Genomic DNA, 19,063 nt, shown 5'->3' on the forward strand with positions numbered 1-19,063 from the left:
CAGCTGAGGAAAATACTAAGTATTGTCAATAATAATAGTAGCTATCACGCCTGATTACATGATTCTAAGTGTTTTGTATGTGTTACCGCCCTGGGTCCTACAGGGTAACTCGGGGTTAATTTGGGGAAGAAGGAGAACAGAGCATTGAAGAGAGAGGGTCTAAGATAGCATAGCCATGTGGCTGCAGGGGGCATCGTGTGTACAAGAAGCTTAGGCATCCGTGAGCCCAGAACACTGTGGAGCAAAGAGCAGGGGCCAGACCTCTCAGGCTCCAAGACCCTGTGGTAAGCAGTGTGGTTTTTATCCTGAGACAAAGGGGGCATTCATTAACTGCTCCCACCTGTACCACCTCTATGTACCTCCTTTTTTTTTTTTTTCTCCTTTTTTTATACCATGAGTTTCCTATGGGTAGGGATTGGGTCTTATGTATGTATGTATGTATTTATTTATTTATTTATTTATGGCCATCTGGTGCTTAGCACAGAATCAGGTATATATGGATAGTCAATAAATGGTTGTTCATCAGATATTTAAAATATTCAACATTTAATAATAGTAACATGTTCAATATTTAATAACTATATATTATATATTTGTTATATATGATATTAGTACCTGTACTATAACTTCCATTATGCAGGCATTTCTGCTCTAAAATGATATATGCGTGCCTATAAAACCCTGCACTCTGAAAAATTCAAAAATCACAGCGCTTTGGGGACAATTGGGCTGTAGCAGAGCATTCACAATTCATGTGACTCTGTAATGAAGCACAATCCAGGTGATGATACCAAGCAGAGTTCAAAGGGCATGATACATTTTGGATGAGGGGCTTCCCTGGCGGTGCAGTGGTTGAGAATCCGCCTGCCAATGCAGGGGACACGGGTTCGATCCCTGGTCCGGGAAGATCCCACATGCCGCGGAGCAGCTAAGCCCGTGCACCACAACTACTGAGCCTGTGCTCTAGAGCCCGCGTGCCGCAACTACTGAAGCCCACGTGCCGAGAGCCCGTGCTCCACAACGAGAGGAGCCACCGCAATGAGAAGCCCGTGCGCCGCAACGAAGAGTCGCCCCCGCTCACCGCGACTAGAGAAAGCCCGCGCGCAGCAACAGACCCAACACAGCCAAAAATAAATAAATAAAATAAATAAATTTATATTTTAAAAAATTTGGATGAAAACAAATATAGCAATAACGTTAGGACCTGAGTAACTATAGGACAATATTATTATTTTTTAAAGGGGGAAAACTTGATGGAAGGGGCTAGAGAAGGATTGAGGCTGATGGGTTTAGAGACAGAAGGGGGCAGCTCATCTTTATCAGGAGTTCCCCGTGGAAGAGCAGTTTCAGGCTCTGCCAGAGTGTAGGAGGGACACATGGTTTCTCTAGGCCATGGCCTTTGCACAAAGACCAGAAAGAACCAGAAACAGGAGCGGCTAAGACAGAGCACGTGGCCACTGGAGCCCAGAGAAGAAGCTGGGAGGGCGGAGTCCCCCGTGGCTTGTTCTACACAGCTGTGTGTACCTTGCATCCAGCTGCCCGCACTTGGTGGTGCAAAATATTAATGTGCTGGGAACATTTGCCTATGAACCGGTGCAAACTCCAGGTTTTATTGACCCCTATATACCTTATATACACTAATCTTCCTCGTGGAAGCAAGTGCAGCAGATCAAACCATTGCATAATGGAATACGTGACTAACTGATAAACCAAGAATGCCCACTGGCCAGTTTACATCAGGTAAGGTACCAGTCACACACCCTGTGTGGGTTGTAGACTGTTTTCCTCTTGGTTCAAGAGTCTGTTCAGTAAACCCATTCAGTTAGCAGAAGGTAAAGCAAGACATATGGAGTGGGGTGACACGAAGCAAGGGCATCATAAACCTGTGATGTGATCGCTTTCCCCAGCAGAAGCAGCTGAGCTCACACTTCTGGACGTGGACTTAGAGGACCTCAACCCCAGCCTGCCCGAAAGCTGTGTGACCTCAGGAAAATCACTTAACCTCTCTGTGCCTCAGTTTCCTCAACTGCAGAGGAGCACTAGTGACACTCCCCAAGTTCTTTGAAAGAGCAGATTAGCTGGTGGATGAAAAGTTCTTTCTAAACCATAAGGGGCTTTCCAGAGTATTGTCCTTCCTGCAAATCAGTGCTGGGATACTCAGCTTAGCTTGCCTCCTAGGGTAGCTCCTCCTGCTGGATGGCTAGTTCTAAGGGCAGAGGGCAAATGCAGCTAAACTGGAATCAAAATAAATTAATCACTGGCATTCAATGCAGCAGCTTGAATGAACTTTGGGAAATTTTGCTGGCGTCCGGCGGCCTCTGTGGAGCCCCTGCCTCCACGGTATCTGATGCCTCCCTCTCTGAGAGCTCGGCCGGCAGCCTCCGTCTCCAGGCCTGAGGTCATCAGCCAACCCCTGGCCCACTGCTCTTCCCCAGGCCCCTCCCACCAAGCCAGGCCCACCTGTCCCATCACCCTCTCATCTTGTTTCCCCAAAATCGTGCAGAGGAAAGGAACACCGATTCCGGAATCACACGAACACGGGTTTGAATGAGCTCTACCACGCAGCAGCTCTAAAATCATAATAGCCAAGCTGTGGTTTCTTGAACCTATTTCTTCACCTTGGGAATGGGCTACAACTTCCTGACTTCCTTTCTTCCTTCTCTGATTAAGAGGATTAGAAATGCACACTTTGCAGACTTTAATGTGCCCAGGAATCACCTGAGGAGCTTGTTGAAAAGCAGGTTCTGATTCTGTAGGGCTGAGTGGGGCTTGAGAACCGCCCCTTCCAGCAAGCTCCCAGGTGATGCGATTTCAGTTTTGATTATGGATCCGGGGTGTGAAGCGCCTGCCATATAGTATGTACTCAGTCAATAGAAGCTGTTGCCGTGAAGATTTTTCCCCCCAAAGGGTGCTCCTTTGAGAACAGCGGTAGATGCATAGAGAAACCTCTGCTCCCCTCAGAATTCTGAGGGCCACAAGAAAAAACAAGTTTGGCTTTAAAGGTGGGCAGGGCGTGGGGAGCGAGGAGAAGCGTGGCCCCAGCAGCAGCTCATCGGCAGGCTCTCCACGCTCACGTGTGCGCTGCAGGCGGGCCTCGGCCTGGCTGCAGAAACCTCTAGGGCTCAGGCCTCGACTTGCCATGCGGGGAACGCATCCTCCGAGCCGGGCGCACGCACGTCCCTCCGCTACAGCTCTCCTGAGGAATTTTCCAAGTGCACAGGGCTCGCCTGGCGGGAGTCTCCCAGGATGGAAATGCACGTCGGGGGCTTTTGTTTTCAGGACGGCGGTATCTTTCGGACTCGAGGCCTTGCGTGCCGAGCTTTCCCCCTCCACCCTCACCAACGTGGAGCCGGGAACCCCCGCTGCTGCTAGGAACGGACACCAAAGACTCAAGGAAACTCGGAGTGGGATTCAAGAGACGCCTCCGCGGCCCCACCCAGCAGATTTGGCATTTAGTTTCGCTCTTCTAAAAGGCCTGCTTCTCAAAAAGCTGCTGATTCACCCAGAGTAAGGGTCTCTCTTTTTTTTTTTCTTCTTCCCAGCATCGTCCCAAAGCCCTGAGGTTCTTGAGGGCAGTTTAAAGAGCACCCCAATCCTGACCATTGCCTTTTTCTCTCTCCTCCCCACCTCCATCCCAGGCCCCTAGTGCCTTAGTCCTTCTAGAAATGAGAGTTGAACCCCCGTTTGCCTTGTTCTTCCTTTAATATTGAGTATCTCTTCTTTGTAGGTCTTGGCGCGCTGTCTGCTCTCAGAGTCAAAGTGTAAAAAGATTTCCAGGATGTAAGCAATATGGGACTGGTGAGTGACCCGTGTGTGTGGCGGAGGTCGGGGCCTCGGCTGGATTTCAGGAAGGGAAGGGAGATGATTTTCAGGAAGGGGCAGGGGCAGCTGACTTTTGCGCCACCGAAACGGTTTCCCTCCAGCTGCAGCTGGAAACAGTGCACAGAGCAGAGAATCCAGGTGTGAATCGCTTGGAATTCACTGGGTCCCTGCCCGTCCCTCCCCAGAAGCAAAGGGAACATGCAGGTGGCTGTGCCGAGCTCTCTTTGCTCAGATGACAACTCAGGCCCACCATCCGGAGGCTTCGTGCTGGGAATTGTTCTCTAACCCTGACACCAGGGTTAGGGACATATGCTTGGACTAGAGAGGGAACTACCGGCCTCACACCAGTTTGTAAACCATAGCCCTGAGGAGACGTGCGTAAATGGAGGTGAGAACGCCGCCTCTGCACCTTTGAACGGCTGTCACTGGCGAGAGGGCAGCTATTGACTCAGCCTAAGGAGAAATTCCTAACAAGAGGTTGGCAACGGTAACATCGACGTCCATTAGAGGTAGTGAGTTCCCTGTTGCTGGCAGAATTCAAGCACAGGTTGGAGAAGCATGGATGGGAAATGTTGAAATGAGGAGGGGTTTTGCCAGGGTAGTGTTTTACAGACTGTCCCATGATGACTAAGAATCCCGGAGGGGCAGGAGGGGCAGGGAGAGAGTTTAGGGAGAGTGAATGAGGGGAACTTGTGAGCTCACACGCACAGTCTCTCAGCGCTGCCTGTTTTATGGGGCAGGGTGCTGCCTTGAGATAGTTTAGAAGCTACTGGATGAGCTGGTCTATCCTCAGGCCTGTTGTCCATCGGCCAGCTGTACCTGAGCTTATGCCAGACGCCCACACATCACACTTGTGACCCCAAACACCTGGTCTGTGTGAAGGGGTGGGAACTCTCCAAGCACGATAGGGGCTCTGACCAGAGGCTCGAGGGAGCTCTCCCCCAGACTAGGACCACCAAAAGGGTTGCCAGCGAGTTGTGCCTTCAAGAGACTTGCCCGGGATCCCAACCACACAGAGCGGAAGGGAAGGTACAGGGTTGGGGCGGGCTGCGCTGCGGCAGGATTCGCCAAACCCCCAGACTCTGGGGGGACATGAGCGTGGCTTTTGCCCAGGGGAGCTGGGCTCCTTTGGTAGGACCACGTTCTCCAGTGACCAAAACCTGGCCCAGTGAGCGTAAGAAGAATCACGCTACAGACGCCAGTGGCGAAATGGCCCGGGAGAGACACCCATTGCCAGGGAGAGGGTCTGAAGGTCTGAATAATGAGCACGGGGGGGCTTCCTTTGTGCTTTGTAACTGGGTCTTCTTCCCCCGGGGCCTGGGTCAGCTGCAGCACAAAATGTGTAGCGAGGGCAAGGCGCTGTGGGAGGCCAGAGATGGGGGTTTTTCTTTAAGAAACTGAAGCCTGGACGAGAATCGAGTTTGACAGTCATTGTGCAGAGGCTGTACGTTCAGCTGAGTCCTGAGTGCTGTGCGGTGGGCGGACGGGTGGGAGAGGAAGGGGAGGGGGCTGAACAGGAGCTTCAGCTGTGACTTGATGCTTCCTTGGCAAGTCCTCAAGCATGAGTTGGGCTTTGAGGACAGAGGCTGTGTCCTTGATTCAAAGGACCTGGCATATAGTAGGTCCTCAAGAAGTGATTGTCGAATGACTAAAAGGGAAAGGGATGAGGAGGCAGCTCAGGAGGCCGTGTCTGTGGTTAAGAGCAGGGCCCCTGGAGTCAGACGGCAGGGTTCAAATCCTGCCTCTTCCGCTAGCTGTGTGGCCTCGGGCAAGTTGCCCACCTCTCTATGCCTCAGTCTCCGCATCTGCGAAATGGGCGTCACGATAGTACCTACTGCATTAGGGGGCTGTGAGGAGTCAATGAACTGATTCATGCAAAGCCGCTTGGTCCTGTGCCAGCACATCGTAAGTGCTCAATAAATATTAGCCCTTATTCTCATTCGAGATGTGGGACATGACCCCAGATGAAGGTTCAATGTTGGGATGGGAAATAGCAACGTAGGTGAGAGGACAGAGCACTGGACGGGCAGTCAGGAGCCCTGGCTTAGCTGCAGGGAGGGGATGAGGAAAGTGGCACTCCCGCTCAGCGCACCCTACAGCAGAGATGCTGCAAGAAGGCGGTCAAGGGCAGCTCCGTTTTTCCTGCTCTCCCTCTGGTGGTCCCAGCACTGGTTCAAAGGCAGGGGCGGCTCAGCCCTTTATTACTAGCTGGGGGCCTCATGGTGAGTGGTTTGACTTCTCGGGACCTCTCTTTCTCCCAATAAATGAGAAAACAATGCGGGCGTCCTTCCCTCGCAGAAGTGAAAAGCACGGGTAGGAGGGTCTGTTGGTACAGACGGAAAATCGTTTAAGACTTGAGCTTGGGTAGCGCAGTCTGGAGTTTCACAGTCAACGTTGGTTCCGCACCCCTTCTCCCGTGAGGCCTGGCTGTCTCAAGACAGATTCTCAAAACGATGCTTCACTTCGCAAAAGGCACCATTCACCACCCAAGATTTGGAGCAGATTTCAAATAAAATGGCATTTGCCTGAAGCATTTGTCAGGGTCACATTTCGTGCATTAGTGGTAGGCCTGGAACTATGGAACAGGCTTACTCGGGGGCCTACCTTTTGCCTCTCCTGCCCCATCGCCCTGTGATCCTAGCTGGAATTTAATAAGATGGTAGTTTAAGCCAAAATTCTTTATGGCGTAAGCACATCCCCTATGCCTATGGGGATCCTAAAAACTGTCACTCATATCGGTCTCCTTCTCCCTATGTACCCCCTAACATCCACCAAGTGACCCCAACTTCAGTTGTACCTTTAGTGGGAAGGGGACAGGGATGAGGCAGGGAGCAGCTTCAAAGGCAAAGCAGTCAGAGAGAAGAGGTCCCAATTCCTGGCTCCGTCAGCCATTTGGCGTCTCTCAGCTTCTGTTCCACCTCTATTCCCATGAGGCGACTGGGCTAGGTCAGGGGTGGCAAATAGACTTCATCTCCCGCCCATTCTGATCAATTGGTCATGGCTGCCAGGGGGCACTGTGCGGAGAAGGATTCTGAGGCATACCCAGGACAGAGTGTGCTGCCATGGATTAGTGATGTCTGCTGGGGAGCAATAAGGAGGACGTAGCACATGTGCTACCTTTTGGCATCTGAGACAAAGTGATTTCCAAGGCCCCTGCCTGCTCTCACACTTCGTGCTTTTACCTAGCAGACTTGTTTTACATCAGAGAGGCAAAGCACAGCAAAACCTCATTAATCTGGACCACATTAGTACCAAGCCTAGTGAGTGAAAAGCCTTAATCTGAGGGTTCGTCTGCATGCAGGTGAGCTCTATTATCCTTCAGTACACGGAGTCGGCTCAGCCCAGCTAGCTGACAGGTGCGGAGAGAGGGGCCTCGGTGATCTGTGCTTGCATGTCTGACCGTATGGCTGAGCGCACCTGACCTGTCCTTCTAGGGCACTTACTCTGTTTATGAGCTTAGGATGGATACCAAGGAAACTCTCACAAAAGCAGGACGTTTTCTGAAGTAGCAAATCATTCCGTGGGCAGCTTTGCTTCTATTTCAAATTGCCAAGGGATCTGAATTAGAGAGACTTCACCGCACTAGCTGGGAATAAGCTGTTTTTCCAGAATTACATGCAGAAGATGAGACAAAGTAGTTCAGAACTAGGTTTCCCCGGAGTTTCCCGATCTGTAAAATGGGGATATAATGGACCTCACAGGGCTCTGCAGGAGAGTAAATGAGATAAAATGTGGAAGAGACCTAGCAGAAGATCTTGCTCACAAAATATGGTCAAAAGATGCTGTTTCTTCTCCCCTTCTATCACTTCCCATCCATGATCACCCTGAAAGAAGAGCTTTCTTCTTAAAATACGAGAAAAATGAAGTTACAGATTGTTTTAATAGTATCATACTTTCAAGTGACTCCTGTTAGTTTTTCAGAGGCTCATTTTTCATTGCTGATGATTCTCCAATAGGAAAGGTCCACTTAAACCTTCAACTCGAGTTACTCTACTCTCGGTCTTCTGCAGGGAGTAGCTGATGCCCCAAGGGTCCTAACATGCATGAACACGCGTGTCTTGGTAGGGGGTGTCTCTGGAGGGGACTGAACCCCACAGTGACTAGACCACGTCTTCCCTTCAGCTCAGCAAGTGTCAACACCCGAATTCACTCCCACTGCAGGGAGAGCGTGTACAGCCAAGGTGGTTGAACGCCAAGTTGGCACCAACTGAATTTGAGTGGGAGCGTGTCTAAAGGATGGGCTTTACCTGTTCCAAATGGGGAAGAAGTTTGATCTGGGACTCGTCTTTCAGCCTCAGTTTCTGAGACTCTTCAAGAGAAGGATTCAATTTATACTTAAATAAACATCAAGACCAGTTAAATCAATACGAAGCAGGGATTGGAGCTCATGCACAGCAGGAGGAGGAGAGCCTCTGGTCACAGAAGCCGAGGGTTGGGGGAGGGCCTGGAAGCCCAGGTGAGCTCATTAGGACTCCTGGGTTGTTGGCCCAGAGCTGGGTTCTCAGGGGGCACCAGGCAAGTGCGTGCCCACTCTTCTGGCCACCTTGAGCATCTGTCCCCAGACTTCTCCAGCCCCTGGCCTGGTGAGCTGGGTCAAATAACCTCATGCTTCTCTTCTGTCCTCTCTGCGAGGCCTAGAGCAGAACGGCTCCCCTGCCTAAGCAGCAGCCCCGCCAGAGAAGGCGTGGCCAGTGGTCACCCTACTGTCCCACTGGCAGGGAAAAGAGGAGTGGGGCCCATTCTGCCCTCCCGTCCTGCCCCCTGAGGCCCCACACCCCGGCGCAAGGACCCTGTCCTGGCTCCCTCGCTTCATCCTTGCCTGGCCTCAGACTCCTAGCTCCTGAAGATGGAGCTGAGGGCACCAAGGACCAGGGGGGGGCCTTGGGGTTCGAAGGCATAGGCTCGCCTGGGGAGCTGGCCCCCGGAGGCCTGGGCGGGCAGGGGTGTCACATCACTCCAAACTCAGCAGGTGCCACAGTTCCCTGAGGCCCCTGTCTCCTCTCTGGCCTCCCACAGAGGGTACTGTCTACACCACCCAGGGTGAGGCAGCACTGCAGAGCACTTAAATCCGTGCGCTCTGATGCCAGACTGGCTCCGTTAGAATCCCAGCTGTACCTTCGCTGGCCCTGTGATCTTGACCGAGTTATTTAATGTCTCTGTGCCTCAGTTTCCTCATCTATAAAATGCGCCACTGGATAGGGTAGTTATGATGTTTACTACTGAGCTTACGAAACATGCTTAGAGCGGCGCCTGGCACTGAGTAGAGGTGTTAGTAAAACAAAATCAGTAGGTAAAGAAATGCAGAAGTCAGTGTGTCGTGTGATTGCCGGATTGACACCAAGACAGTCGGTTTCCTACGCGCAGAAATGAAGTCCCTCATTGGACCTGTGGGTTCAGGGAGGCTTTCAACTAGACCCTGAGGGAGGGGAAGGATTTCTGCCGAAGGGGAGGGAGAGGAGTACGTGCGGAGCGTGTCGGAAAGCCTGCTGTGGCCGGAGCAGGGAGAGCCTGGTTGGGGAGCACGCGGCAGTTGAGATGGGCAAGTTCGGCTGAGTCAAACCTCAGAGGTTCCCGAATGCCGTGCTCAGGACTGGACTGTTTGCAGGAAGCGATGAGCAACTTTCAGAAGTTTTAAACCAGGCGACGCAGCCTTGGGTTTAGAAGCTTGACACGGTCACAGCGCAGAGGGTAGGCTGCAGATAAGAGAGATCAAAGACAAGGCAGCAATGGGGCAGCTGCAGAGAGGTGACCCTGGAGACAGGGTGGGGCCACCTAAACCCAGGCAGTCACAGCAGGGGTGAGAGTGGGGTCCGCTGACGAGTACCAATTCAGAGAAAGCATTGACTGGACTTGAACATGAAAAGTGAGGGAGGAGGGGTCAAGAGCGAGCCCCAGGCTCCCGGCTTGGGAATCTAAGAGGGCGATTCCGTTAACCAGGTAGCGCACAGGTAGGGAAAAAGTAGCGTATGTCACAGAAGGTACTGGGGACACGGCCGTGGGCACACCAGTGGGACCCCCGGGGCCTGGGAGACAATATAGAGCAGTGGTTGAACAAGTGGTCTCAGGAGTCCAAATGGCTTGAATTGAAATCCTGGGGGGTCCTTTAACGTTCCTAAGTCTCAGTTTCTTCATCTGTAGAATGGGGATTTTGCAGCTATTAGCTGCCCGAGGGGGTCATTCGGGTCAGTACATGTAAAGCGTTAAGAGCTATGCCTGGCACAGAGGGAGTGCTCAATAAATGTGATCCGGAATTACATTAGTATTAGTATGAGTGTTGATAGTCATTCTAGGATTAGTGTTTGTCTCATCGTCCTAGTGGAAATGTCCAGCATGGGCCTGGAACACAGAAGCAAGCTCAGGTCGGGATGGATTCATTCAGGAGTCATCCTTATATAGGTCAGTGATTATCTGTCAACCTGGCCAGTGTATGCTTGGGGGAGGAAAAGGCAAGCGTGACCTGGGTTCTTTTCGAATCGTATCCACTTCCCCGACTGTGACATAGCCCCACCCCACCTTTGCTGCCCTATGAAAATGCAAGGAGGGAGGGCAAGCGTCACCGTCACCCGAGGACATGTGCCACATCCCTCAGGCCTACTGGGACAGAATAAGGATGGACGGACAGCGGATGAAGGAGGTAGGGGAGGCCACGGAGGGGGGGATTGTGCTCTCTCGGGGACAGCTCAGAGCCAGAGGACAGAACCCTGGGACACGATCAAGGTGCAAGAGGCAAGACCAGAAGAAACAGCCTAACCAGGAAAGCAAGTCACAACCGTCCCCTGTGCCAGAAATGTGAAAATCGCTCAGCCCTAATGCACTAGACATGGAGACTCCGCCATAGGCCATGGGTTCTCCCGCAGATCCAGGTGCAAGTTCAAACCACATTCCCGTTCAGCAGCCCATGAGGGGCTCTTCACTCCTTCGTCCGCCAGCAGCAGTAGACTTGACATCTCTGAGCTAAGCAGGAGAAGTGAGGAGAGAAGTGAGAGATGGCAGCCCACTCTCCCCTACCATCGTCCATCCAAAAATTTGCCCTAGGGGACTTCCCCGGTGGTCCAGTGGTTAAGACTCCGAGCTTCCACTGCAGGGAGCACCGGTTCGATTCCTGGTCGGGGAGCGAAGAGCCCACATGCCTCGCAGTGGGGGCAGATAAATAAATAAATAAATCCAATGTTTTACATTTTAAAACATAAAAATAAAAATCTGCCCTAAGTGCTGACTCCTAAACCCCACTCCACTTTACTCCAGAGCCCCAAGTGTGTCGGCCAAGGAAAGGCTAACACCTGAAACTAGTAGGAAACTGTACTTAAGTGGATATTGGATTATATTAGTCAGACTTTTAGGTACAAAATGAAGATCTAATTCATATTGACGTAAGTGTAAAACAAAAAAGCAGCTCGTTTAATTGAAAAGTCTGAGCTGGGCTGGCTTTGAGCCCAGCTGGATCTAAACAGTGCTGGCGGGTGTGGGTTTTCTCCATCTCCTGCCTCAACTTTCTCCTACGCAGCTTTCCCAAGGCATGTGTCCCCCACTGACCCAGCCCCTTCTCTCTGCAGCCCCCTCAGAAAGAGGGTGTTGCTTCTGTCGTCATCCTGGCAAATGCCCTGGAATTGAGAGGGTCAGGCTACATGTCCATCCCTAAGCCAAGGGTCGCTGGCTGAGGAGTGTGCGGAGAAGGCCTCCTCCTCCAGACTGTGTGGGATGCCACGCTCGCTTCTGGTGGCTCTCTCAACACTGGGGAGTCCTCTCGTGTGTAGGACAAACGGTATATTAATTTCCTATTCCTATTGCTGCTGTAACACACGCCTTAGTGGCTTGAACCACACACATTTATCCTCTTACAGTTCTGGAGGTCAGAAGTCTGAAATGCATCTCACTGAGCTAAAATCAAGATGCCAACAGGTGGCATTTCTATCTGGAGACTCAAAGGGAAAATCTGTTTCATTGAATTTCCAGCTTCCGGAAGCTTTCCGAATTCCTTAGCTCATGGCCCCTTCTACCTGCAAGGCCAGCAATGGCCAGTTGAGTTTTTCTCGGGCCGTATCACTCTGAGGCTGGCTCTTCTCCCTCTCCCTTCCATCTCTAACTTAGCTCTTGTGGTTACATCATGCCTACCCAGATAATCCAGGATTATCTATTTTAAGGTCAGCTGATTTGCAGTCTTAATTCCATCTGCTACCATAAGTCCTCTTTGCCATTTAAGATAACATATTCACAGGTTCTGCGGTTCAGGGTGAGGGCATCTTTGGGGGCTATTATTCTGCCTGCTACAGTGTTATCATCATCATTTCTAACCTTGATGCAACACTGACCGTGTGCAAAGCCATTTGCTAAGTCCCTTACATGCCTTTAACTCATTTCATCCCCATAACTACCCAGAGGGAGGTACAGCAGATCCCTCCATCTTACCATTGAGGAAACTGAGGCACCGAAAAGTTAATCACTTCCAAGGTCACAGGTGCAGTGACAGTAGAGTTGAGGCTGGACTGCAGACCTGCCAGATCCCAAAGTCTGGCTCTTAACCAGGAGGTCAGCTGATGGAGGATGTCAGGAGTCTCCGAATGATAGAAAATAGAGATTCTTTCCTACAACAGTCGAGGAGGATGGGGTGGTGGAGAGGTTGTCTGGTGCCAGACCCCCTGGGTTTATGTCCCAGCTCTGTCCCTTACTAGTGATGTGCCCTTGGCCAGGTCACCCCACTCCCGTCTGCCCCCCTTTCCTGGACAATGAAATGAGCTAGGCTGTAGTGAATCACTGTGGGCTGGTTTGATTTTGATTTTTAAAGTCAGACAAATTCTTGGACCCCAATTTTTCTTTTCTATGTAGCTTCAACCTACTTTTAGTGGGGGGAAAATAAAAACCAAAAAAACATGTCTACATCTCCCTTTACTTTGCTTTCCTTTTTTCCTCTATTTCCTCATAAGGCAGCATGGCAAGGACTGTCAAATCAGGCCTATCTCTGAGTAGCCTGAGAGCTAAGAATGGCTTTATAATTTTAAAGGATTGTTGAAAAACAACAACAACGACGACAGTATGTGACAGAGGCTGCATGTGACCCACCAGGCCTAAAATATTTACTATCTGTCCCTTTCCAGGAAAAGTTTGCCGACCTCAGAAAGAACATGGGTAGTAAGAGTAAAGCAGACCTGGGTCTGGGTCCTGCACTGGCTGGTCAGGGCCCCATTAGACCTTTAGGCCCTGAAAGCATGGCGAGGCCTTCCCTCGGAGGGGAGGGGGGCTTTCGTAACCCCCCTCTGCAGCAGCAGTGCCCATAGCAATAGCAGAGGAGGCGTTCAGGGTTTGTTGAGCATTTACTCTGGGCCAGCGCTGAGCTACGAGCCTCCTCGTCTCCTTGAATCCCCTCACCAGCCCCCTGAGGGACCCACACTATGAATGCCGGTGATGTCTGCAGTGACAGAAGCTGCCTGGGGGAGCAGGTCGCCGAGTCACAATGACACAGGGAGAGGAGACGGAGCGGGGACTTGAACCCAGGCGGTCCGGTTCTACACTCTTCCACGCTGCTTCCCTGTCGTTGCCATGAGCTCTCCTTTCAGGCCAAGCCCTCCTCCATCTACTCTCCTCACCTCTTTCTCCCAGCTCTCTGGCAAAATTCCTTTCCACTGCAACAGAGAAACTGAAAAATGGAAGAGCTGTGAGAGACAGCTCAGACTCGAGCGTCTAAAGTTTTGTTTACAGCATCTATCCATCATCCATCATCCATCCATCTGTCCATCACCCACCCATCCATCCATCAAGCAAACACAGCACAGCCCCAGGAACTCACAAGCGCCCACGTCTTTGACAGTGACAACTGGGGTAAACCCCAAGCCCTTGGGTCCTCCAAATTCACTGTCACGGGGAGGTGCCCAGAGAAGCTCATTAAATAGCACCGAGCATTTGATTAACATGCTGCAATTCGGGCAGCACCAGACTCTTTCTGCACCCCTCCCCCACCCAGTTACCATGACAACACTATTTTAACAAACAGCTCCTTAATATTTAATGAAAATTACACTCCTGACAGGCAATCAGAAGAGCAACCACACTACAAAGCACTTAGAGGACATTTTTGCACAAAGCCATCAGTTCCCCCTGATCCCCATGTGCCATCCGTTGCCAGAAAATGCAAGTGTTCTGGGGGCTGGGAGCCAGCGTGATGCCAGGCCTCCATTACCCGCAGCAATTAAGGGTTGTCGCTTCCTTTTATTTATTTATTTTAGATTTATTTATTTAATTTATTTATTTTTGGCTGCATTGGGTCTTCGTTGCTGCGGTTGCTGCGCGTGGACTTTCTCTAGTTGCGGCGAGCAGGGGCTACTCTTCCTTGCGGTGCGTGGGCTTCACATTGCAGTGGCTTCTGTTGTTGCGGACCGTGGGCTCTAGGTGCGTGGACTTCAGTAGTTGTGGCAGGAGGGCTCAGTAGTTGTGGCCCATGGGCTTAGTAGCTCCGCGGCATGTGGGATCTTCCCGGACCAGGGCTCGAACCCCAGGCGGATTCTTAGCCACTGCGCCACCAGGGAAGTCCCAAGGGTTGTCACTTCTTTAACGCAGAATGTTAACAACGGCTCCGCGCACGCCGGGGTAGCCTGATAGCATTATTAAATGCTCCTTTGTATGCAGATATACTAATTTCACCGCCACACGCCTGAGGCCGCTGCAAGCCTTGTTTGCTTCCTGTGTCTTGAATGGAGCTGGGCTGTGGGACAGTGTGCGAAGAGCCCAGAACGTGTGTGCACTGGGGTGAGAAAGAGCTCGTTTCCTCGTCAAGGCACCATCTGGTCCCACCCAATCGATTCAGTAACAGGCAGGTGCAGGGATCGATCGGAGGACCCAGTCCTCTGCCCTCAAAAGGGTCAATGCTGAGAGAGGAAAGACGAGAACATTCTGTAGCAACCTCCACCACTATGATGGGCCAACTACATGCTGAGCACGGGGGAGGCACAAATTAATTACCCATTGCAGATCCCCATGGGGAAAGATGGGTAAATAACTATAATAAACGGGGGAGAGTGTATCATGGTGATCTTTTAACTGTGTGCCCTTGGGTAAATTACTTAACCTCTCTGTGCCTCAGTTTTCTCATCCATAAATTGGAGATAACAACACTACCTATATGAAAACCTAACTGTTGTGAGGTTTTAAGAAAAATGAAATAAACGTATAAAAAGCACTGAAATCGTTCTTAAAATATGCAAAACAGTGGGCACATGGTAAGTATTAAAAAGCTGCTCGCTGGGCTTTCAGGTTCCCATGGTACCATGCATACAATTGTCTATGAAGGGCTTACTATCCCTCAGGCACTAGGCAGCGATGGAGGTACGCTATCTCATGTAATCTTCACGGGCAGCCCTGTGAGACAGAGACTCTCATTATGATTGTCCTCACCTTGCAGGTGAGGAGATGGGCCCAGAGGGGTTGGGGAACTAGTTGTGATGCTAGTAAGAGGGGATTTGAATCCAGTTTGTCTGCATCTGCCACCTAACAAAATGCAAATCACACCACCATGAGGAGCACACAGGTGGTGCTGGGACCACAGGTGCCTCCCTGGAGGGCTTTGGGGACAGCTGTCTGGGGCGAGTGGCCATGGATGCCCTGAAGGCTCATGGGTCTTCATGGACAGAGGATGGGAACATTTGGAGGAAAGCCACAGCATGGTCGACTATTTAAAAGGCACATTCTTCGCATTGAGTGGGAGCTCACCTTAAACAAATATGACCTGGTGAATTTAAAAATACATTTAATTTTTATTTAAAATAAATGGATTGGCAAGACACTATGGTACTGGCACAAAAACAGAAACATAGATCAATGGAACAAGATAGAAAGCCCAGAGATAAACACACGCACCTATGGTCAACTACTCTATGACAAAGGAGGCAAAGATAACACAGTGGAGAAAAGACAGTCTCTTCAATAAGTGGTGCTGGGAAAAGTGGACAGCTACATGTAAAAGAATGAAATTAGAACACTCCCTAACACCATACACAAAAATAAACTCAAAATGGATTAGAGACCTAAATGTAAGAATGGACACTATAAGACTCTTAGAGGAAAACATAGGAAGAGCACTCTTTGACAGAAATCACAGCAAGATCTTTTTTGATCCACCTCCTAGAGTAATGGAAATAAAAACAAAAATAAACAAATGGGACCGAATGAAACTTCAAAGCTTTTGCACAGCAAAGGAAACCATAAACAAGACGAAAAGACAACCCTCAGAATGGGAGAAAATATTTGCATACAAATCAACGGACAAAGAATTAATCTCCAAAATATATAAACAGCTCATGCAGCTCAACATTAAAAAAACAAACAACCCAATCCAAAAATGGGCAGAAGACCTAAATAGACATTTCTCCAAAGAAGACATACAGATTGCCAAGAAGCACATGAAAAGATGCTCAACATCACTAATTATTACAGAAATGCAAATCAAAACTACAATGAGAGGGCTTCCCCGGTGGCGCAGTGGTTGAGAGTCTGCCTGCCGATGCAGGGGACACGGGTTTGTGCCGCGGTCCGGGAAGATCCCACACGCCGCGGAACGACTGGGCCCATGAGCCATGGCTGCTGAGCCTGCGCGTCCAGAGCCTGTGCTCTGCAACGGGAGAGGCCACAACAGTGAGAGGCCCGCGTACAGCAAAAAAAAAAAAAAAAAAAAAAACCTACAATGAGGTATCACCTCACACCAGTTAGAAAGGCACGTCATCAGAAAATCGACAAACAACAAATGCTGGAGAGGGTGTGGAGAAAAGGGAACCCTCTTGCACTGTTGGTGGGAATGTAAACTGATACAGCCACTATGGAGAACAGTATGGAGGTTCCTTAAAAAACTAAAAATTGAATTACCATATAATCCGTCAATCCCACTACTGGGCATATACCCAGAGAAAACCATAATTCAAAAAGAGTCATGCACCCCAATGTTCATTGCAGCACTGTTTACAATAGCCAGGTCATGGAAGCAACCTACATGTCCATCGACAGACAAATGGATAAAGAAGATGTGGTACATATATACAATGGAATATTACTCAGCCATAAAAAGGAACGAAATTGGGTCATTTGTAGAGATGTGGATGGATCTAGAGACTGTCATACAGAGTGGAGTAAGTCAGAAAGTGAAAAACAAATATCATATATTAACGCATATATGTGGAACCTAGAAAAATGGTACAGATGAACTGGTTTGCAGGGCAGAAATAGAGACACAGATGTAGAGAACAAACATATGGACACCAAGGGGGGAAAGCGGTGGGGGATGGTGGTGGTGGTGTGATGAACTGGGCGATTGGGGTTGACATGTGTACACTGATGTGTATAAAATTGATGACTAATAAGGACCTGCTGTATAAAAAAATTAAATTAAATTAAAAAATTTTTTAAAATAAAATAAATGGATTGGAAAAGAAAGCATGAGACATAAGAGGGAGAGCACAGCTTTTAGAGTTCTCCATTTCCTCATATCAGGATTTAATTGGAGTAATGTCTATCAAGTGTGTATGTATATGGAAAATGAAAACATTTTGTGCTAGTACCTCTAAAAGCGAAGAAAGAAAAATGATAATTTAGGTTGCATAGCAAATTATAATCAAAGCCATAGTGTACTACATTTTTTAATATATATATATATGTGTGTGTGTATCAGCTATTTATTGCAACAATAGCACTTCATAACAAAGAACCACCAAGCTCCCTGGTGAACAACAGGAAGTATTTATTTAGCTCACAACTTGCAGGGTTCAGCCTGTCTGTGTTGGGTTCGCTCATGAACCTGAGGTCAGGTAAGGATCAGTTAAGCGGCTCTGCTGGTCTTGATTGGGCTTACCATTACCTTTGGGGTTGGCAGGATGCTGGCTGCTCTAAGAGGACTTCAGCTCGGATGACAGGGGTGACTTGACAAAACTCCACATATTGTCAGTCTCCGGGTCTTGCCCAGGCATGTTCTCACTGTAGACGGGCGACAGTACAGGCAGAAAGATGCCAGTGCTTTCCCAAGCCATGGCTTGCGTCCCATCTGCTAACAAACATCCAGTGAGCCAAAGCAAGTCACATAGCCAGAGAGGCAGCGGGAAGGCTCTACGAGTTTCTATGTCAAAGAGTAAGGTTAGGGGCTTCCCTGGTGGTGCAGTGGTTGAGAGTCCATCTGCCGATGCAGGGGATGCGGGTTCGTGCCCCGGTCCGGGAAGGTCCCACGTGCCGCGGAGCGGCTGGGCCCGTGAGCCATGGCCGCTGCGCCTGCGCGTCCGGAGCCTGTGCTCCGCAACGGGAGAGGCCACAGCGGTGAGAGGCCTGTGTACCGCAAAAAAAAAAAAAAAAAAAAAAGTATGGATACTAGGAGGAATACAGAATCCGGACCATTATCACAATCAATCCCACGTTTCCCAAAATGCACCTGATGGAACCATCAAGCCATCTAGGAGGAGGAGTCCTCAACGATAGATTGGAATGGTCATATAATTTCTTCTGGCCCAGAAGCCACAAGACGAACTTGACCTCAAAGTGGGTCCTCGATGCATGGCATTGAAGTCAGCATCTGTGTCTTCAGCATCACGCAGAACATTTGGCTGAGGAATGAGGACTGGTGTACTCTCCATAGCACTGGGTTTGGATGCCTTCTTGTCCTAAGCTGCTTTCCCACACAGCCCTGAGAACTCATGGTAAGCCATGTGCTTCCCTGCAGAACTTTGTACCCAAGGTTTGCCCTAATGGCAGTCTGCCTAGAAATGTAGGTCAAATGAAAGAAAGGTCTTGTCTAAGAATTTTTTCTTAATTCCACATCATATTTTTTTTCATAGTAGCCCAATACCTTGAATTTATTTTGCACTTGATACTTCCCATAACACTAACGATTAGCATGATTCCCATTTCACAGGTGAGGACACTGAGGTCCAGAGAGCCTAAGTGTGGCAAAGCCAGGTGTACAACCAACCCTCTCTCTGTCTCCACCCCCACCAATCTGCAACCCAGCCCTGGGGACTGTGTTCAAATCCTGATTCTGCCTCTTGCAGATATGTGGCCTTGGACGTGTCACTTACCACCTCCAGGACTCTGGAGAGACTTTTACCTCCCTGATAGGGTTTTTATGAGAAGTACATGAGTTTAAAATTAACTAAGATTCTTTTTTTTAGCATCTTTCTTGACGCATAATTGCTTTACAGTGGTGTGTTAGTTTCTGCTTCATAACAAAGTGAATCAGCTATACATACACATATGTCCCCATTAACTAAGATTCTTGAGTGCT

General features: G+C 49.7%; 1 protein-coding gene across 11 annotated transcripts in view; it reads left to right on the forward strand.

Annotated features, from left to right (window-relative positions):
• Positions 1–19,063, forward strand: part of ZHX2 (zinc fingers and homeoboxes 2) — a 173,568-nt gene that overhangs the window by 70,308 nt on the left and 84,197 nt on the right. For 7 of the 11 annotated variants that reach the window (XM_067017431.1, XM_059042795.2, XM_059042794.2 and 4 more), the window contains one exon: positions 3,728–3,798. The exons of 2 other annotated variants lie outside the window; for them this stretch is intronic. The gene's annotated coding sequence lies outside the window, so the exon portion shown is untranslated. Of the gene's footprint in view, positions 1–3,279; positions 3,508–3,727; positions 3,799–19,063 lie in introns of all 11 variants that reach the window. 2 more of the 11 variants (XM_067017433.1, XM_067017434.1) reach the window with 2 other exon arrangements.

The sequence above is a fragment of the Kogia breviceps genome, chromosome 17, assembly GCF_026419965.1.
Source record: "Kogia breviceps isolate mKogBre1 chromosome 17, mKogBre1 haplotype 1, whole genome shotgun sequence".
In the NCBI taxonomy this organism is placed as follows: Eukaryota; Metazoa; Chordata; class Mammalia; order Artiodactyla; family Physeteridae; genus Kogia; species Kogia breviceps.